Source organism: Pristis pectinata, chromosome 37 (genome assembly GCF_009764475.1).
Source record: "Pristis pectinata isolate sPriPec2 chromosome 37, sPriPec2.1.pri, whole genome shotgun sequence".
NCBI lineage: Eukaryota > Metazoa > Chordata > Chondrichthyes > Rhinopristiformes > Pristidae > Pristis > Pristis pectinata.
In genome coordinates, this window is record NC_067440.1 from 1,085,985 (window position 1) to 1,107,823 (window position 21,839).

The 21,839-nt window shown below is 46.2% G+C and overlaps 1 pseudogene; it reads left to right on the forward strand.

Annotated features, from left to right (window-relative positions):
• The first annotated feature begins 1,666 nt into the window (after positions 1-1,666).
• Positions 1,667-4,938, forward strand: LOC127586489 (ferritin heavy chain, oocyte isoform-like; annotated as a pseudogene).
• Positions 4,939-21,839: the final 16,901 nt, after the last annotated feature.

Here is a 21,839-nt window from a genome sequence, read left to right on the forward strand (position 1 = left end):
TTTGAGGCGTGAGAATAAGTGGCTGAGAGGGAAGGACAGAGGCCGAGGCGTCAGAGTGCTTCTGAGAAAGAAGTGGCGAGATAGGTGGATGCTAACGAGAGGCTGGATATCGAAGAAGTTAACAGAGAAATGTGGATAGAGAGGGTGGTAGAGAGTGTGACAAAGAGGAGAACGGCAGAAAGAACAAAGGAAGGGGGAAGGTAGGGCAGAGCGGACGGGGCAACAAGTGGATCAGGGGACAAGATGTACAGAGAAGACAGTGGCTGAGAAGAGCGAATAGAGAGGATGGGTTCAGAGTGAATGAGATTCCGAGAAGTTTGGTTCATAGAAAAAGGGTCGGGGGGGGGGGTGGTGATGTGGAGAGGCGGTGTTCTGAGAGGAGCGTTCAGAGAGGATGGGGTGTGGAGAGGTGGTGTTCTGAGAGGAGAGTGTTCGGAGAGGAGGGGGGTGAGGATAGAAGGTGTTCTGAGAGGAGAGTGCTCGGGGAGGAGAGGGTGCGGAGAGGAAGTGCTCTGAGCGGAGCGTGTTCAGAGAGGAGCAGCTGCGGAGAGGAGGTGTTCTGTTTAGAGAGGAGGAGGTGTTCTGAGAGGAAAGTGTTCGGAGAAGAGGGGCACGGAATGGAGCGGCTGAGGATTGATGATGTGAGAATAGAGGGGTTGAGAGAGATGGGGAGCAAGGGAGGAGACAGAGAGGATGTGGGTCAGAGAGAAGGGAGTTCTCTCATTGGACGGGAAATGAGAGGTTAGAGATTAGAGTGGGGTAAGCGGAGAGGCGAAGGGATGAGAGCAGAGGGATGTGATGAGGAGAGGAGACTCGATGATAGCAGGGAGGGGGTGAGAGGAGAGCTGAAGGGATGTGAGAGGAGTGGAGGGAGTGGACTCTGTGGGAAGCAGAAGTGGCGGGGTAGAATGAAGGGGAGATGTAGCTGGCGGTGGCATCCTGTTGCAGCGTGTGGAAATGACGAAAGAGGAGATGCTGAGTTTGGAGTGTAGTGTTGTGAAACCTTAGGGCCAAGGGAACACTGTCTCTGATCTCTCTTGTGGTGGTGTGTTGTGAGTGCAGACGACTGGAGATTAACAACATGTGCGTGAGGGTTCCATCAACTACAGCAGAGGGAAAGTCACATATCCTGACAAAGGAGGATATTGAAGATGTTCTGGATCGGAAAGCCTCACCTTCAGGACAAATGTGGCAGAGACGGACACCGACGGAAAGTGATGGCGTTATTTCAGGAGAAAGGATTGGAAGAGTCGTTGTGGGAATCAGTGGGTTTACAGTAAACTCCAGTGGATATTCTCTCCTCCGATGGAGACAGAGAGATGCAGAAAAAAGGAGAATATCTAAAATGGACCAAGTTAATCTGAGGACAAGGCGAAACATTGTAGCTAAGCAGATAAAACTGATAATTTCTGTCGTAATTAAGACGTTTCTCCAAGTCCTGATTGGCTCGGTGTCTCACCACCTCCTACCCTTTGCCTTTTCTCTCGTGGTCATTGGTGTTTAGATTCATGGTGAGTGGCTGCATGGTTACTAATGACTGCCAATCATCATTGTTCAGCTCATGTTTTACACTATTAAGCTGCTTCCAGGCATATAAATCAATGGCAAGGAGCAAGATGCAGGGTCGGTTTGAATTGTTTTGCATTAGAGTGAAGAGAGCGCGATTATGGATTCCCAAATCTGTCAGAGCTACCACCAGGACTGTGAAGCTGGTGTCAACAAGCAGATCAACATGGAGCCCTATTCCTCCTAAGTTTACCTTTCAATGGTGAGTCTTCCATTACTTATCTTCTGAGGAGTTCTTCAGTTTAGTGTATGGACGGTATTTCTCAAGTCCAGAATTCTAGAGGTCTTCCTTATCCAATGTGACATCGTTGAGCTAATGACCTCCGACATGTGCAGTTGCTTCAGTCTAAAACCAGTTCCATTTCTATGTGAGATGGTAAGTGATCCAATGCCGAAAAACTCGATTCAGTTTCAATTTTCAATTATGTCGTTTTAACTCTTCCAGCCACGGCACAGTATTGTTGTACAAACGACTGCAATGAGTCTTGTTTTTACTTGCACGGTTTAATTCACGACATTAAAATGGTCAATTTCTCCAGAATCGTATCACGTTGCCAGTCATGTAGTTCATGTAACTCTGCAGATATGGAAGTGCAGTTGTCTGTTTCTGCATGACTACATAAATACGTATCCTTGAGATCAATGGCATAGCTGATATCTTACCAGAGGTTCTTATTCCTGAAGAATTTGATAAGTTTGAAGACCTAAAACATTAGGGTTGTTGACAGTGAATACTGACAAAGGATAAAGCAGAAGATATATCAGTTACAGATAGATGGAGAGAAATGGCTGATGGGAATTAATCCGGGCAATTATTGTGTTGCACCTTGTGGTGTCAAATGTAAGGAGGAATTGTACAGTTAATTAGAGCATCCTTAAGAACATTCATGCACGAATGGATCCTGGGGTCCAAGTCTGTACCTCCCTGAAAGTTGCCACCTAAGGCTATTATCTAAGTAAAGCCTTATGACAAGCTTACCTTCATTTGTCGTGGCACTGAGTATAAGATTCGAAGTCCTGTTGCAGCGGTTAGGTCGCATTTGGAGCATTGCGTGCAATTCCGATCTCTATACTTCGGACTTCGAGTCTCTTCGAGACTCTGAAGAGGGTGCAGAAGAGGTCTAACATAACAAGACGCTGCCTGAATTCGAGGGAATGAGCTGCACGGACAGGTGGAACAAACTTTCGTTTCCTATGGAGTGTCAGTGGATGGTCAATCTTTTACCCAGGGTGGAAATGCCAAATATCAGGGAATGCATGTAAGGACAAATTTTTAAAGGGGTTGTTGCATGAAATGGACTGCCAGATGTAGTGGCCGAAGTTGGTACCGTAGTGGAGTTTAACGAGATTTTATACAGACGCATTGATATGGAGGCATGTGTGTCATGTGCCAGCAGAAGTATAATTTGGCGCGCACGGTGGACTGAAGAGCTTGCCACTCTGTTGTGTTGTTCCATATTCAGAGTCGGAGAAAATTCCTGCAACTGGGAAATATTTATTTGTCTCGAGCAAGTATACTCACTTCAGATATGAAATGGGTGATTCTGCCAGTTGATATTCACCTTCCACGTCCCTAAAAGGTTTATTGCTATCCTTGGCGTTGTAGCACAGCAGCACGACCTGTCCAAAGCTCAAGAAGTGGTTTCTCATTAAGCAAAAATCACCTTTGGCCTGAAAATGAGGTTTGAAGAAGAACATCATATGCCAATGATGTGAATTAAGTGGGGGGAAAACACAGTAAAATTTAGAAAGTAGTCAGGGAAGGGGGATGACATGGGGTCACAGAAATAAGACCGAGAATTCATTCCTTAGCCTTTGGTTTTCGTGACGGACGAGTTGTTCATCTGCAATTGTTGGTATGACTCTTCAGCTTGTAAGAATTGTACTTGTGTTTGGAAATCCTTTACGTTACAAGTCGTTTCTAAGAATTACTTACTAGAATTAAACGTGTCTCGCTTAAAAAAAACGTTTTAAACAGCTTCCTTTGTTGGTTGTATCTGGTCCTTGGTTGGGGAAAGGGGTCCGCCTCTCAAAACAGTGGATATTGACAGTTAGACCTTTACATAGAGACTGAAGTAGTGACGTAAACTAGTCGTTGCAGACTAGGTTGATACAGTAGATTATCCCTTGCAGTGAGGGTACTCGTACATACTTATGCCAGAGAACTTGGTCTTGACGTAAGTTCAGAACGTTCGAACGGTGCACTCAATATCATCACAATGCAACCAATCCAATTGTCGCCTCCAGCAGACAAGCAAGGTCTTCAAGGTTCTTTTAAGAGACTTTTGGATTGGTACATGGAGATGAGAAAAATAGAGGGTTATGGGTAAGCCTAGTAATTTCTAAGGTCGGGACATGTTCGGCACAGCTTTGTGCTGCAGGTTTCCTATGTTTCTCAGTTAATCCCAGTAATTGATTCTACCTGGACTGAATCCATTGCGTAGATAAAGAATAACCTCCTTTTGCATTTTCAATACTTCAAGAATAAATAAATTATCTCGAATTTCCAGATGTAATACAAGTCTTAAACGAAAATCTTTAAATCCTTATGCACAGCCCTTCGTCACTTTGCAGAGTTCTTCGGTAAGCGGGGCACTGAGGAACGGGAACGGGCTAAGAAACTGATGGAATTCCAGAATCGGCTTGGAGGCCGGATCTTGCTTGCGGACATTCAGGTCTGCTTCAGTCGTTTTCCCGTGCAACAATGAAGCAATTAAATTTAGTAATCAATTTAAATCGATGTTTTTGATGTCCAGATGTGTTAGTTATATTGTCTTGTGCTACTTTGTTTCCTGGAATTGCGCACTACTGGTTACTTTCTACCTTGTTGTTGATGTTCCACATAATCTTTGTTTTCAGAGGCCAGAGCAGGATGAGTGGAGCAACGGTCGAGCGGAAATACGGAGAGTTCTTCAGATGGAGAAGGATGTGAATCAGAGCCTGCTGGTTGTGCGCAAACTCACAGCTCAGCGCACTGACCCTCGTGTAAGTTGTTTGTGTGAAATTGTGCATTCTGTGCTTTAAATGAATGTTGATACCACTCACTTAAATTCAAAGATCATTGTCACAGATCTAGATTCACATTGGGATTTGGAGACAATTTTGCATAACACTCACAGCATCAATAATCATCCTCCAATCACAAATTAAAGATCCAGATGAGGAATTGGGACTTCCATGACAACTGATCCGGGAGGGACCTGTTCTCTCCCTCTTTACTTCCAGCTGTGTAACTTCCAGCAGAACCAGTAGTTGAACGAGCAAGTGAAGATGATCAAGAAGCTTGGCGATCACATCACCGACCTGCAGAGATTGTGAGCCCCTGATAATGTCCTGGGAGAGTTCCTGCTTGACAAATTCTCCCTGGATTGACTTTACAGAATCCGTCCAAATTGTAATGGAGAATCACAATAAGACTAATTGTTCCTGTTTCCTCGTGCGCTTTGAAATATGGGAAGTTGGAAATAAAACTCCTCTGAACTGCGCAATGAGTTGTACATCCCTTTCAATCAACAGTTTGGGGTTCAAATTTGTTCACGGTAGATGTAGACAATACCACCAAGCACTTATTTCTTATTTTCCTGGGTCGTAGTCCAGCAGTGTAGTCAAGATCCAATGACGTTCAGATGTCAACTATACTAAATCATTACATTGGGGAGCACAGACATTTCGTTCATATATGAAGAAAGAAAATGAGGTTTTCACAACTCTAGTTGCCATCCTTAATTCACCTTTCATATCAAGCTGAGCTTTCTAGCCGCACGGTGAATGTTGGAACTCCTGGCCTCGGCTCAATGGTCCAGGCTTTGACTGGACCAACAGCAACTTGCACAAATTTCCCCAGCATATGCACAAAGTCTATATTGGAAATCTACTTCAAGACAGAATTGTTGGTCAAACCTATAGCTGGATTGCGTGTCACGGTATTGGGAGAGCAAATCAACTGTGATTCTATCAAAGAAATAAAAATTACATCTCACAAAAGAAGCAAAGTATTTGCAGATGATGTGGAATGAGGCTGCAGCGAAAATTCGAAAGGACATTAAGAAGATGTCCCATGCATCAGTAACTAATCAATGAGAAAATAATTAGCTCTCAAGAACACTGGTCAAATGTCATGGAGTTGTGAGATCTGGTGTTAGAAACCCCACCTCTACTGTTTTTAAAGCATTGTTGGAGAAATTCAGGAGCAGATTTTCATTGTCAACGGAAAAGTCAAGTGAGGCAGCAGATTGGACCACATAACTGGAACCTTATTGAGGGGAAAGGATAAAACCCCACTGAGTTCAATGTGTATGAGGTGTCCTCGTAGTCGAAGGGAATGTTTCCCTGAAATGTGTTTCAGGCGGCTGGTGCAAATTTGGGGGCTGATTTTGCCGTATACAATTATGTGGCGGAGACAGATTCGATTATAGAACTTTTACCCAAGACTGAGGTATCAACAACGAGAAGTCACAGATTTAAGGTGAAGTGGGAAACGCTTCAGGCGGATCTGAGGAAGTTTTTCGTTCACCCAAGGGGTGATTGGACTCAGGAACTCGTTGGTGGAGGAACATTTAAGATACACCTTGAGGAACACTTGAATCGCCAAGGAATAGAAGATCCAATCCTAGGTTAAAAGGACTATGGGAGATGGATCGCATGCACATGGTGGGCCGAAGGGTCTGTATCTGTATGACTATGTCAATTTATTGATGGAAGAGAAGAAAGAACAAGTGAAACAGTGAGAGAATAAAATGATCACAGTAACAGGGGGAATGTTTAGGTAAGAATACAGGTATCGATCTTTCTGGTTGGTAAATGTATTTCTGCAGTTTAACATTTACAAAATGTTCGCACACAGACCACTTACCCTGCACTACAATATACTTCAGGAGCGTGTATTACCGCAGCTGATATTCGTCAGGAGGGAGAGCAGGAGACATTTATCTCGGGACCGGAGGTTCGAGCCCTTGAGCGTGCAACCCTCACCCCATCTCAAAGGAACACCACTGAACACCTCCTGCACTTCCATGGGCGGGTCTCTGATTGTGCCTTCTTTTCCAATGTCGTGTGTTTTCCACCCACAGTCCTTTAAATTGTCTGCACGTTTCCGTGACTGAATCCAGCTCCAAGATGCCGGAGCTCCCCATGGAAGAAGTGAAGAATTTAAGCACCACATTAAGAAAGTGACTCAAGCAAGCTGAAGGCATTACTGATCTCATTGAATGACGGAGAGCTCATCCCAGTGTTGGTGGAGAGAACAGTTTGCGGCCAATGTATTGCTGCGGATCCACAGGTATCGGGTCATGTTAGGATGCGAGCATTTCCTATTCTGTAGAAATTCATTGGGGAAAAAAGACAATTTGGAACAATCAGGGAATTAAGAGGGGCTGCGCGTGTAACCTCGTGACCCTCATGTTCACCCGGAGGTCTGGCACAATCCTCCCCAGGGTCTCACAGATAACCGCTGATTCTGAAGATCTACCCAGTGGCCTGAACCTGTGAACTATTGCGTGCGGGGCATCTTTTTCTAAAGGTGAATGTATTTTGATTGGTTACTTCATGGCCTGGTACTGCAATTCTAACGCACAGGAACTCAAGAAGCTGTGGAGAGTAGTGGACACAGTCCGGTTTACCATGGGCACATCCCTCCCCACCATTGAGAACATCTGCAGGAGGCGGCAAATATCATCCCCACCATCCGGGTCTTGCCCTCTTCTCGCTTCTGTCGTCAGGAAGGAGGTACAAAAGAATGATGTCTCACACTACCAGGTTCAGGAGCAGCGACTTCCCTCCAACTATCAGGTTCTTGAACTGACTTGCAAAACCCCAACCCTACCTCAGCAATATAACACCACTGACCACCACCTGCACTTCCATGTGCGGGTCTCTGATTGTGCCTTCTTTTTTAATGTCGTGTGTTTTTCCCCCATAATCCTTTTCCCCTCTCTTTCCAGAGGGAAAATATATGTGTAATTTATATACTGTGTGCTGTCTGTACCTATGTTCCTGTTGTAAGCATATTTTTCATTGTACCTGTACCATACCGGACTTGCGCACATGATGATAAACTCGACTTGACTTGATGACTCTCTGTGGAGGGGTCAGTGCAAGTTCTGCGCGGCAGTGTTCGGTTGGGGTTCAGTTTGGACATAAACCTGCCTCTCTCTTTCTGCTCTCTCGTACAGTCATTGGGTTACAGACCATGGAACCAGCCCATGATCATGCTGACAATCAGGTGTTCCTCTGCACTAGTCAGTATGTCCAACTCTCAATATCCCTTGTTATCCGGGGTTCCTTTAAGCTTCTAAAGACTTTCGCTTTGAACGACTCCCGCTTGTCTGACGTAGACCACCCTGCACATCTCTGCTCCTAGTCCCCGTTTGCCGCTCCTGTCTTAAGATATTGAAATCGGCCTTCCCACAATTCAGGACTTTAATCCACATAGCATCCTCATCCTCTCCCTAAAAACATTGACCCTGACAGAGTTATGGTCAAGTTTTCTCTCTCATTGATACTTCAGTTCTCAGCGACGTTCACTGAGATCAGGTCCAGCATCACCATTTCTCCAGCTGGACGATCCAAGCAGGTTAAAACAAGCTCTCTTGGGCATCATTTAAAAAAAATATCCTCCCTCTACACACTTTTCATAACTGAAGTTAATGCAGTTAATTTGAGACTTTGAATACTTTTACTGCCATAGCCCTTTTACTTTACTCTTCCCAGTGATTTGCTCACATATCTTCACGCCCATCTCTTGGTGGTGGTTGGTGGGCCTAAGTATATATACAAGAATGTGATCGTTTTTGTTCACAAGTTCTACCCAGTTGGCCTCATTTGAAGAACCTTCGAGAATATCCACCCTCATCACTGCTGTAATGGACCCCTTCATCAATATTGCAGTGACACCTTCTCTGTCAATCCTACCCTATCCTCGTGGCTCCTGTAACTGTTATACCCTGGAATACTGAATTGCCAATCCTGCCCGTCTTTCAGTTGTGTTTCTAATATTGCGACAACATCACGTTCACTTGTGCTGATCAAGTCTCTGAACTCACCTACCTTACCCGTCAGAGACTTTACACTGACACCGGTGAGATGTGATCTTACAATTCTCATGGGCCTTATCTCACCCATGTCTGCTGCTCTGCCAGCTGGACAGACTTAGTTTACCTTTCATATTTGACTGCACCCATCCCCTCCCGACTGTGTCCCATTCTGCGTTCTGTGTCCCATTCCACTGACAGCAGTGTAAACACTCCCCAAAGACACTGGGGCAAAGGTCAGTACGAAGACGTTCTCCCTTCCTGGTTCAGGTGACAGCTGTCCGGCTTGTACAGGTTGTACCTTCCGCAGAAGCAGTCCCAAAGATCTAGAGAACTGCAACTCTCCTTCTTGCAGAGCCCATTCAAACGTACATTCGTCTGACCTCTGCTGCTATTCCTAGACTCAGCAGCGCGTGTCACTGGAAGCCATCTCAGAGATCATCCTCCTTTAGGTGAAATGAAGCTCCCGAAATCCGGGATTATTAGCACAACATGAACATTCACCCTCAGAAATCGGAGTACGTGTTTCCTGGTAAATATCCGGGATGGGGGTGGGGTGAGGTTGTTTGGGACATTATGATCAAGCAGCAGCTCCTCACTGAGTGCCATGTGTTGGGGTTTCATTGCAACCGGTGGATATAGGGGCACAGTGGGCTCATTTTTCTGAGCACAGATGGATAGCAGCGTCCCAAGGCACCGCCTCCAGAAGAGTTGTGCACGTTATTCTTAGCTGCTGGGCAGAAATTCTACGCAGCGGCCTCCCAGGTGGCTGTGCTCTGTGCAAGATTCCAGTATTATGGCGGGCATTAGGAGCATGAGGCCGCCTTCCAGTTGGCACAGCCTCCTACTCAAGAGACAGGCACCAACTTTCTTCGAACATCGTGCAGGCAGAGCTGGCAGTACGACCATTAACCGGATACCAGGAGCCTGCAGGCGCAGCTGCGGGACTTAGGCGAGGCGTGGAAATCTCAGCTTCTTTTACCTGGACACCCACTGATGCAGAGAGAGATTCACACGGCGAATGTAAAGATCATGCAGCAGTAAACTTGCTAAAAGCTCAGCCTCCAGGGTGGCATTTTGGACCCGGCAGCCACCAGCCCAAGAAACTTGAGCTCAACTTTTCCAAACAATAGCTTCATATTAGGACCTGTGGACGAGAGATTTTGGACCTGCGCCCTGTTAGTTCTTGGGAACTGGGGGAGTCGCAGCTGCTGGAGACTTTCAGAGTGCTCCAAGGCACCGGGTGGACACGAGGACACTTTGCACACAGAGCTGGAGGATCTGCACCCTCCTGGTTCCCATGCACTGGGTGGATATTCGGACCCTGTCAATCCAACAGGCAATGACCCGTGTTCATATTTTGCGGTAAATAAGGGGTGATGGACACCGGGGCCCACGAAGTGGTGTAAGGGAAATGTAGAGAGGATAACAGACATGGGGACTTACCCAGCCCGCACTCCTGGCAATGCAGTCACATCAGCTGGAACAGAAGGACCCTGTGGCCGCCTGCTCAGATGTTCTGTGTTCAGAGATGTTCTGTCCACAGATGCAATATAACCTCGGACTGAACCCAGACCAACCACGCCCCGCCCCCGCCCCCGCCCCCTCTACTCATTCCGTCGACCATGCCCGCCACCCAACGGCCCGATCTGTATTCTACCCAGCGCCCTCTCTCCGAGCAGCGGAGGCGTTCGCGGCTGTGCTCCGGGGGGAAAAAATAAACGCCGTTTCTTTGACTGACATGTCCAGGACCAATCGACGAACACTCTCTGCTTCACCACCCATCTTTGTTTCGCTGCACGAACTACGCCTGACATTATATGTAAGGTCGCCCGCCCGTGAGCTCTGCCCCCTTCGTATTGCCTCTGGTATCAATCCCGTTCCGCGAGTTGCGGGGAGAAGGTTCTAGGTCATGCGTCCGGAACCCGGCGAGCCAGGCCGCACGTCACGCTTCAGGTCCCCTGGAGCGGGGCCGTACGTCACGCGTCAGGGAGCCCGCGAGCTGATCCGTACGTCACGAGTAAGGTCGCCCGTGAACTGCGCGAAGAAAACAGTTTAACGGTCTGACAGTGAGAGCTGGATGGCGGCGAAGGAAGTGAGGATTGGATGTAAAGTTCACCCGTCATCTCACCCACCCCGTGTGATCAACACTGAAATCTCCAGTTCCCTTCACTCCCTCCAGCATACTCTTAGCACAACACCCTCACCCATTCCCCAATCCTCAATATCCACCTCCCCTCCCCTCCCTTCCCCACCTCACCCCACCTCCCGCATCACTTTACCCCATCACACTCTATTCTCTCATTCCCCTCCCAATCCCCAATCCTCCTCATCTCCCTCCCCAATCCCACCTCCCGCATCCCCTTAACCCGGTCACCCAATCCAATTCGCCTTCCTCTCCCCACACTACCCACCCATCCACACTCCCCACCACCCACAGCGACCCCAACACACACACTCCTCCCTCACTTCCCCCACCCCCACTTACCTCTGCCCTACCCCTCTGCAACACCCCATCCCCTTCTCCCACACCCACTACCTTCCCATCACCATCCCGGTTTCTCACTCCCACTCCCTTTCCCCATCACACTGGCCCACCCCCCCATTCCCCCTTCCCATCACGCTCCCTCTCCCCCTGCACCATTCCCTCCACCATCCCCCTCCCCCTCCCCATCCCCCTCCCACACCACAACCACCGCCATCCCTCTCCCCTCCCCTCCACGCTCCAACCCCTTCCCCTCCCCTCTCCCTCCCCATTACCAGCACCCTCCCCCTCCCCAACTCCCTCCGTTTCACCTACCCTCCCAATTTCCGACAACCTCTACTCCTCTCCTCTCCCAATTACCTCTCCCCATCCCCTTACACATCTCTCTCTACCTTACACACCCCTGCACCCCACCCCATCGCATTATCCCCATCCCACTCCCCATAACCCTCCCTATCGCTTTACGCCCTCCCCATCCCCTCACGCCCTACCCCTCCCGATCCACATTACCCCCTCGCCACCCCTCCCCCTCCCCTTCCCATCGCTATCAGCCCCTCCCCAATCACCCCTCCCCCTCCCCATCACCTCCCCCATTCACACGCCCCTCCCCTCCCCATCCCCTTACCCGTCCCCCTCCCCATCCCCATACCCCTCCCCATCCCCACCCCCTCCCCCTCCCATGACATTACTTTCTTTCCCTCTCCATCCCCTACCACCTTCCCGATGCCCCATCATCTCTTCCATCCCCTTACCCCCTCCCCATCCCCTTACGCCCTCCACCCTTCCTATACCCTTACCCCCTCAGCCGTGCCCATCTCCTTATACCGCTCCCCCTTACTCCACTCCCCCGACCCCTCCCACATCCCCTTACCCCATCACTCTCTCCCTCTGCCATTCCCTCTCCCCATCCCCAATCCTCTTCTGCCCTCGCTGTCCATGAAATTACTGAGTACACGGCCAGTGTCTATAACTACCAGGATGCTGGTGTGCAGTTTTATCTTGTGCTGATACTTCCTCTGACTTCCTTTCTGTATTTATTCTGAAGGAGGCTGGGTAGAAACATAAAGCGGACAGGAATAGATTATGTGATGGGGTCAGTTGAAAAGCGGAGGGACTAGCTGGTGCAGATCACGAACACAAGCTGGGTATGTTTGGTTTGAATGAACTGTTCCTGTAAGGCATTGTCTGTTTTATTCATTATAACTTCCTATCTCACAATGCAGACCACAGCCAAAGTTAATCCATTGCTGGTGGTTTGGAGTAAATCCAGCTTCCCATTAAAGACAGTGTCCACTGCCCAGCTGTGCCCCTTACTGTTGTTGTCTGTCACAGGAAGCTGTCAGACTGAGAATGGTGGACTCTTCACATCAGACGCAGAGACGACATCTGATGAGAAGGCACAGGAGAACATTGGAGATGAATGACATTCCGGGTGCTGAAATCTGGAGCAAAAAATTCAAGGTGCTGGAGGAGCTCAGCGGTCTGGCAGCATCTGTCAGGAGAAATGGACAGTGAAAGTTTCAGGTCAAGACCCTTCATCTGGAAATTGTCCAACAGATACAAGTGAGGCTGAGGTGAGAAAGGGAAGTGGACAGGGGATGTTTGCATTTCTACTCATCTTCCTCCCCACTGAGATATCATTGACACCTATCTCTCTCCCCTTTATTCTCCTGAATTTAAATTATACAGACATGGCTGCCAAGTCCCTCCCGAGATCCTTCCACTTCATCGGACGAGAACACAAAATTGGAGAAGGAGCAGGAGTTGGCCATCCACTCCCTCAACCCTGCCCTCCCAGTTAATATCATCATGGTGAATCTTTCCCAGCCCTAAACTCCTCACCTGTACCAGCTCCATATAGCTCCTGATGCCCCAGCCTATGGGGGAAAGAAAATATCTCCTTACTGTTTAAAAGCACTGTTGATCTCAATTCTACAACCATTCAAGGTAGAGGATTCGAGACAGACACGATCCTCTGTGGAAAAAATAAAACAGTTTTAAACGACAGGCCCATTATGTCCCCATGTTCAAGACTCTCCCACAACTGGAAACACCTCACTTGGGTGCTGGATGTGTGGAGTTTGCACATTCTCCCTGTGAACAAGTGGATTTGCTCCGGGTGCTCTGATTTCCTCAAACATTCCAAAAATGTGTGTGATGGAAGTTTTTTTAACTGCCTTTTTAAATTGCCTCCCTGGTGTGTAGCTGAGTGGTAGAATGTGTGTGAGAGTTGAAGGGACTCACAAGATCACAAGACAAGGGAGAAGAAGCAGGCCATTCGGCCCATCGAGTCTGCTCCAAGGAAAGGGAAATATAAATGATAAATGGGGAATGGGGGAAGAAGAAGAAAAAATAAACAACTATTCTAATCCCAATTTCCGGCCTTATACCCATATCCCTTGATATCCTGACTATTTAGATATCTATCTATCTCCTCCTTGAACGCCCCCACTGATCTGGCCTCCACTGCTGTATGTGGCAAGGAGTTCCACAATTTCACCACCCCCTGGCTAAATAAATTTTTCCTCATCTCTGTTTTGAAACTGTACCCTCTAATTCTAAGATTGTGCCCTATGGTCCTGGACTCACCCACCAAGGAAAACAGCTTAGCCACATTTACTCTGTCCTTTCCTAACAATATTTTAAATGTCGCTATGTGGTCCCCTCTCGTTCTTCTGTACTCCAGTGAGTACAGTCCAAGAGCCGATAAACTCTACTCATACGTAAGCCCTTTCATTCCTGGAATCATCCTCGTAAATCTCCTCTGAACCCTCTCCAACGTCAACACATCCTTCCTAAGATGTGGGGCCCAAAACTGCGCACATTATTACAAATGAGGCCTCACTACTGCCCCGTAGAGCCTCATCAACACTTCCTTACTTTTATACACTATACCTCTCGAAATGAATGCCAACATAGCATTCGCTTTCTTTACCACCGATCCGACCTGGTGGTTAACCTTCAAGGTATCCTGCACGAGTACCCCCAAGTCCCTTTGTACTTCCGTGCTTTAGATTTTCTCTCCTCCTAGATAATAATCTGCCCGCTTATTTCTGCTTCCAAAGTGTACAACTGCACATTTATCTACATTGAATCTCATCTTCCATTTCCTTGCCCATTCTCCTAAACTGTCTAGGTCCCTCTGCAACCTTCCTATCTCTTCAATACTCCCTACTCCTCCCCCTATCTTGGTGTCATCCGCAAACTTAGCCACGAAACCATTTATTCCATCATCCAAATCGTTAATGTACAAGGTAAAAAGGAGCCGTCCCAACACCGACTGTGGGGAAAATACAATGGGTTCAGGTAGAATTAGTTTAAAAATGCTGCTTGATTTTCAGCATAGAGTCAATGAGCCGACGGGACTGTTTCCATGTTGTTTATCGCTATGACACGATCTGAACATCTACCCTGTCATGCCCCGTTGATGTCCTGTTTTCGTAAATAAGATCACCTGTCATTCTTCTAAACTCCAAAGAATACAAATTCAGTTGCAGCCATTGCTGACAGGACAACACCTTCTTCCCTGGAATCTGCTAAATTAATCTCTTCCAAACTTCCTGCAATGCGAATTTGTTCTTTCTCATGTCAGGGTACCTGGTATTGTAGATGTGTCTTTGTCCTGTTTCTGAACTTCAACCACCTTGCAATAAATGCCAATGTGCCTCCAGCCTTCCTAAATGCTTGCTGCACCTTAATGTCTCATCTACCAGACCCTCGATACCTCTGTACTCAAATCACATGCAGTCTCTCTGCTATTTGATTCTTCTTGCTTCACAGTTCCTTCATTAAACTCCATTTTACAAGTTTTCACCCACTCAATCTCTCTGTATCTGATTTCAAATATTCTCACTGCAGTGTGCCCACCCACCTGCTCTCTTGTCATCAATAAACCTGGCAACCCTCCTCCATGTCATTCCTGCAGGTGAAACTACACGTTAATCCTACGTGACAAGCATTCAGGCAAAGGAAATTCACCCTGGCAAAATTCACAAATCACAACCCTGAAAAATGAGATATGGAGTAAAGTTCACTCTCAGGGTATTCATGTACAACAAAGAAGTAAATAAGTAACTGCAAAATAGTATCTCATTTGTTTCTTGCTGCATGTGCAGATGGTGCGGTTTCACATGAAGGAAAATTGTAATAGGAACGCAATCTCTAGTTACAGTGAGGCAACCTCCTCACCCTCTCCCTCATCCACCCCCACTCGTGTCGCCTGTATTTAAGCTCCAAGAACTGATACTTGCATCACTCCACCAGCGAAATCGTTCCAGTATGAAAAAGACCCGAACAGTCCAACTCCCTGCCTTCCACATGATAATTAGTTTGCAGTCCATGTGAACACATTAACTACCGTAAACTCTTCTGCATCAAATCCCTCACTTTCCATCTTAAACTCTTTATTCTTCTCAAAGGCTACGTTGCTCTGAGCACATCATTACATGCATGTGTTCACATAATAAGCTCTCTTAAGTCAGCCAGGGAAGTTTTTGCTGCCTCAATGGTGGCATATAGTTTCTCCAACCACCACCCTCACCAGGTATGGGGAGGGTCCGAGACACCCTGGTGGAGTTTCCCCAGTAATGCAGGGCCGTTAGAGGGACCAGCTGCGTTTCTAGTGTAAGATGAGGATCGGCACCCAACTCTAACAAATGATTGAGGGATTTATCTCGTGGATATTCGCCCCAAAATGCTCACAGCTTAATATTCAAACTGGGAGTGTTCCGCATTTTTTACTTTCCAATCCTCCCTGTCCAAGGTAATTCTAGTGAACACAGCAGAGTGCCCAGCATTGGCTCTGCGCCTGTGTGGTAGAGGTTTACCCTGTGGATGCTCCCTCTCTCAAACTTCTGTCCATCTCCCCTGCCCCTACCCTCTTTCTTCACATACTTACTGCCCCTCTTCATTCACACATGGCTCATCTCCTCCTCCATCACAAATCCATGTCCCCAGGTAGAATTTTGTAAAGCTGTAAAATAACTTCCCTGCCTTTATGTTCTGTGCCCTGTCTAATGAAGGCCAGCATCCTGTCCACCCTTTATCATCCTGTCTGCCTTAGCTGCCATATTCACTGATGCTTTCACATTACCCAAAGGTCCCCGGTTCCTCAGTACTTCAGAGTTTTCCATTCATCATGTGCGACCTACCCTGACTTGACCTCCCAATGTGTATCTCCAGGAATTTAACAGGATTAAGTTCCATCTGCCATTACGCAACCAAAATTACCAGTCGTCAATGATGTCTTTTGTATTCTGAGATTATCCTCCTCATTTTCCACAACGTCACCAATTTTTGTTTCATCTCTAAACCTACTCCTTGTACTTCCTGCATTAACAAAGAGGAAAGGTCCCAGTAAAATTCCAGTGGTTCACCACTGGTAATAGGCTTTCATTCACAAAAGCGACTCTCAGTCATCACCTTCTGGCTCCAGCTGCCAAGCCAATTTCAAACCCAATTTGCTTTGCATCCCATGGGCACTCCCCTTGCCGATTTGCTTTGCATCCCATGGGCTCTCCTGTGAAAAATCCCCATATCTCTTACTTCCACAATCTTTCAAATCTTGATCTCCTTCCTATTTGAAAAGCTCTTATGAAGTATCTGGATTGACCCACTGAGGTGCGGATGTCTGGAGTTTCACCACATCACGTAGCAAGAAATTCTTGGGTTTAAATGACCACCATCTGATCTTGCATTTCTTTTGTCATTCTCCAACTATTTCAAAGAATTCAGATTCAACTTTCGATTATTCCGTTATGTCCATGTGCCATTTTCTTTTCTAACATCTCTTGCTACATCACGCTGTGTGAGTAAAGTAGACAAATTAATTCATCGACCATTCCAGTTCCCAAATACAAAGTTCACTGCCAAGTTTTGATCAGTATTGTCCTGTCAAGAGTTTATCCTTCAAAGGACTAACTGTCATTATAGTTGCACCATACACAGCCCAATGGCCAACACTGACACTCTGCTGGTATGTCAGCATTTATCCTGCAAACAGTTCCCCTCTTGCCCTTTCTCTCGATTATACCTCTTCAATGTGCAATCCAGTGACCAACACTGACAAAATGCTGATTTGAACAGGAATAGTGATTGCAACAGGAAGTGATGGGTGCATGGTCTGGCTGTAATTGTGGTCTGACTTGGACTTTCCTGTGTTTTAGGTTCTTTCTAATTCCGATTTACATTGAAGACCCAGTGGACTTGCTCCTCAGCAACACTGGCCCATTTCTGATGCCATGTTTCTGAGATGTAGCCAGCATAACAAGAATAATGGATTTTTCATTACAGACACACAAATATGCATATTTTACAATACAAAGAGACAACAACCAAGACTTATTGAGACTATTTGTGGGAACAGGAACTTCTAGGGAAAAGAGAGTGAGAAAACCTCTTCCATCTAGAGGGATCACACACAATTTGTCATGAATTCCATAACCTCTTTGTCAAACATGATGGCAAAATAGAGTATTAATGGTTGGACTCTTGGCAGTGTGGAGGATCAGAGGGATCTTGGGATCCGAGTCCATAGGACGCTCCAAGCAGCTGCACAGGTTGACTCTGTGGTTAGGAAGGCATATGGTGTATTGTCTTTCATGAATCGTCGAATTGAATTTAGGAGCCGAGAGGCAATGCTGCAGCCATATAGGACCCTGGTCAGACCCAACTTGGAGTACTGTGCTCAGTTCTGGTCGCCTCAAAACAGGAAGGATGTGGAAGGCATATAAAGGGTGCAGAGGAGATTTACATGGATGCTACCTGGTTCAGGGAGCTCTGCCTTTTCTCCGTGGAGCGACGGAGGATGAGGGGTGACCTGATGGAGGTGTATAAGATGATGAGAGACATTTATCGTGCAGATAGTCAGAGGCTTTTTCCCAGGGCTGAAGTGGTTGTCACAAGAAGACACAGTTTTAAGGTGCTGGGGAGTAGGAGAGTGGAGGACTTAGGGGTAAGGTTTTTACTCAGAGAGTGGTGAGTGCGTGGAATGGACTGCTGGCAACGGGGGTGGAGGCGGACACGATAGGGTCTTTAAAGAGACTTTTGGATAGGTACATGGAGCTGAGAAAGATAGAGGGCTATGTTTAAACCTAGTAATTTCTAAGGTAGGGACATGTTCGGCACAGTTTTGTGGGCCGAAGAGCCTGAATTGTGCTATGGGTTTTCTATGTTCATGTTGTTTGCTCCTCTCTATATTTGTAATTCATTCCATCGCTTGAAGCCTGTGAAATATCCGAGCTCCTGTCCTCCCAAAATAACACAGATGTAAGGCCTCTACAACTGGCCATTGTGCCATCAGCTGCCAAGGCCACTGTGCTGTCTGCTTATTACAGATCTGCAGCACCAACATACAAAGCTGACATATAATTAACATAAAATCAGTGATGCCGTGGCTGCTCCATTCCAAACTTCTCTGTTCACGGTAGTGCCCCCAAACAGCTGAGTGCCCAGCACTGCCACATTTCAAAAGGTTGGTGTGGAGTATAAATATTTCATGTAGCTGTTGTGCTGTGTGGCATGTTTCTGTGGAGGTACTTTTAGATAAGTAACTTGTAATTATGGGGCATTACCGTTCAAATAGAAACACCACTGACAAATTCGGCCTGATTCTGTTCTGTTGTTTGTTACAGCAAGCTAGAAAAGTGATATCAGGATATCCTCCATGTCAGGGCCGCAGACAAGTGAAAGGTCACATATACAAACTGAGCAATAATATATAAAAACAAGAAGGTGTTGATGAAATGGGGACGGGTATGTGATTGGCAGGAAAAGAAATAGCATGGTGGTGAAAGAGATAAATACTGAGAAATACAAACAGACAGAAAAAAGGCAGTTTGAGGAAATAAATTAAATCTATGTTTCCCTGTTCGCACCAAGTCTTATATCCCCATCGTCTCTGTGTTCATCTCAATCGTGATATTCTCATCCTATATTTCAGTCCCCTTGATGGTCTTGACTTTCCCTATCTTTGTAATTCTCTCCAAACTATTCTTATTTCTCCAAGGGATGTGAGTTTCTGAAATTATTTTCTTTTGATAAACCTGCAATTAATGGCTCCAACATGGGGGTTGTGCCTCAGTAGCCAAGTCACCATATGTTGTCTGCCTGTTACAGTTCCAGAGCACAGAGACCAATATTTTGTACAGACATATTTCAGTGTACATTCCTTCGGATATTTATTTTCCAGTCATCGAAGTTACACAACACAGCTGAGTGCCCAATACTGCCACATTGCAGGGTTTGGTATGGAATATAAAATCTGTCGTGAGCTGAATGACATGCTCCTGTACAGTGATTTCTATATGATTCATCGTTGTTTCTGCAGCCATTACAATTCTAATAGAGCACTCAATGGGTTAATTCTGCCCTGTTCTATCATTTTCTTTAAACAGGAAAAGAACTGGAAACAAAGGGCTTTTCACACCAGGTACACAGGTGAAAGGTCTTGGATGAAATTTGGGCAACAGATGGAAATGAGGAGTTAGTGGAATGGGTCGAGCGAGGAGAATGGACAGGCAGCCAGGCAGGTAGAGGCAAAGAATTTCAGGGGCAGTTTTACTCTCCTAAACTGAATGACACATTTCTGTTAAACAACTTCTTTATAATTTACTCTTCTGTTATCATTAGAATGTTAATATAACCCTCCACAGGTTAATTATGCTCTGCTCTCTTCTGTCATTCCTGTTTTTCACAGGTAACACAGAGATTGAGAACAAAGGAGTTTTCATGTCATGGGTGCATATAACATTTGGTAAGGTTCACAGTTGAACACTGAGCAGTTCTTGGGAGCAAGAGAGAGGTTGGCCCAATGTGGCTGGGGAAAAGGAGAGAAAGGCAGAGAGATTCCATTGCAGTTTGAGCTATTGGACTGAATGGCATTTTACTGCAATTTCCTCTCATAATTTCCCCTTGTGATTCTGGCCATTGCAGATGGAATAGAAGCGCTGGGCAATTCTGCTATATTATGTCATCATGTTTGTGACAGAAAGCTGAATGAGAACATGATAACTTCCATTTTATGGGCACATGTAACTGTTGTAATGTCACAGTTGAAAACTGAGTAACATATGAAAATGGAACAGAAGGGGAATGAGCAGGAGAGGGAGAGGGAGAGAGTAAATAACAGAAAAAGAGAGAGCTCAGATGGACAGGAATTGAGAGGCAAACAAAAACTGATCAACAGATTGAACATGAAAACATGAGAGTTGTTGGTGGAATGGAGACAGGGATGTGATGGGAGTTGGTAGAAATGCAGAGAGAGTGAGACTATGAAAATGGTGCATCCATTGCTGATTGAGGGAACAGTTACAATTCTCCCTGTTCCCAATTTGTGCCAATTCACCCGTCATCTTTATGTCGACCTCAGTCATAAAATTTTCATCCTGGTTTAAGGTTCCCATTCTTGTCTGGCACACATCCTATCTCTAAAATACCTCCATTACTTTGTGTTTCAGGCTGTCTGAACCTCTCTCATTCTGACCCCTCAATTATTCACATGTTTAGTTGCTTCACAAATTGGCAGCTCCACATTCAGCTGCCAGGGCCTCCCAAATGCTGTCTGCCAATATAGCACAGAGACCAATATCCAACACAGACGCAGGAAAGCAATTGGAATGTGGAAGTTTACTTTCCAATCCTTTCTGTTCATATTAGATCCAGTATACACAACTTTGTATGCCAAAATGATTCTCTACTCATGTAGGAGGGATATACTCTGTGGATAAATCTAACCTAAGCCGTCTGTATCTCTTCAAAGGAGGTGTTCAACAAGAAGGAACTGAAATTGGAGGTTAATGTGCTGGGGTTAGGTGATCAGAGGTGGGAGGAGATGCAGCTGGTTTCAACACAGACTGCTTATCGTTAGTTTGAATGGACTTGTCCTGGATGACAAGTTCAGTTTAATTGTCTTTTATTAGACAAATAAAATTCTGAAAGACACACTGATTGCGAAATGTGTCTGTTTTTTGTCTGTTATGAGGTATGGCCCAGGATGTTCTATAACCCTGCTGTCAATTAAAGACAGTAGGCAGAGCCCCTGCCTGATGGTATCTCTGAATAATGATTTTTTTTACAGGAAGCTCACTGAGTGAAAATAATGGACTCTCCATGTCAGAGGCTGAGATAACATGTGCATACAGGTTTCAGGAGAACATGAAGCATCAGATGCAAGCAAGGTTGAGGTAAGAGATGGAGCTGGGACTGAGAGTGTGTGTGCATTTCCTCTGGCCTTACTCCCCAATGACATATTCCTGTTGTCTCACAGCTGCTGTATTTATCATTGTGAATTAGACTCCTCCATTAATGACTGCCGAGACCACTTCTTCAGTTCACACAGAAACACAGCAAAATATGAGCAGGTGTAGGTCACCTGCCCCTCAAGCCTGCTCTGCCATCAGGTTCCCATCCAGACTGCTCCACTTTACCAGCACTTGGTCTGCAGCCTTCTATACTTTGCTGATTCAAGTGTTCATTTGGATACTTCTGAACTGTTGTGGCAGTCTTCCCCCATCACCCTCCGGTGTGCATTGAATATTCCAGCTGTCTTCTTGATTCTTCCAGTTTTGCATCACCGGCCCTTCACACCAACTCATCCAAACAAGTTATCTACTTGAGTTAGTGCCATTTCCCCGCATTTGACCAATTTTCCTCTGAAACTTTCCTCTCCCATGCATCTGTGTAAATGTCTTTTTAACGTTGTAATAGTACCTGTTTTTACCACTTGGTCTGGCAGCTCGTTCCACATCCCCATTTCCCTCTGT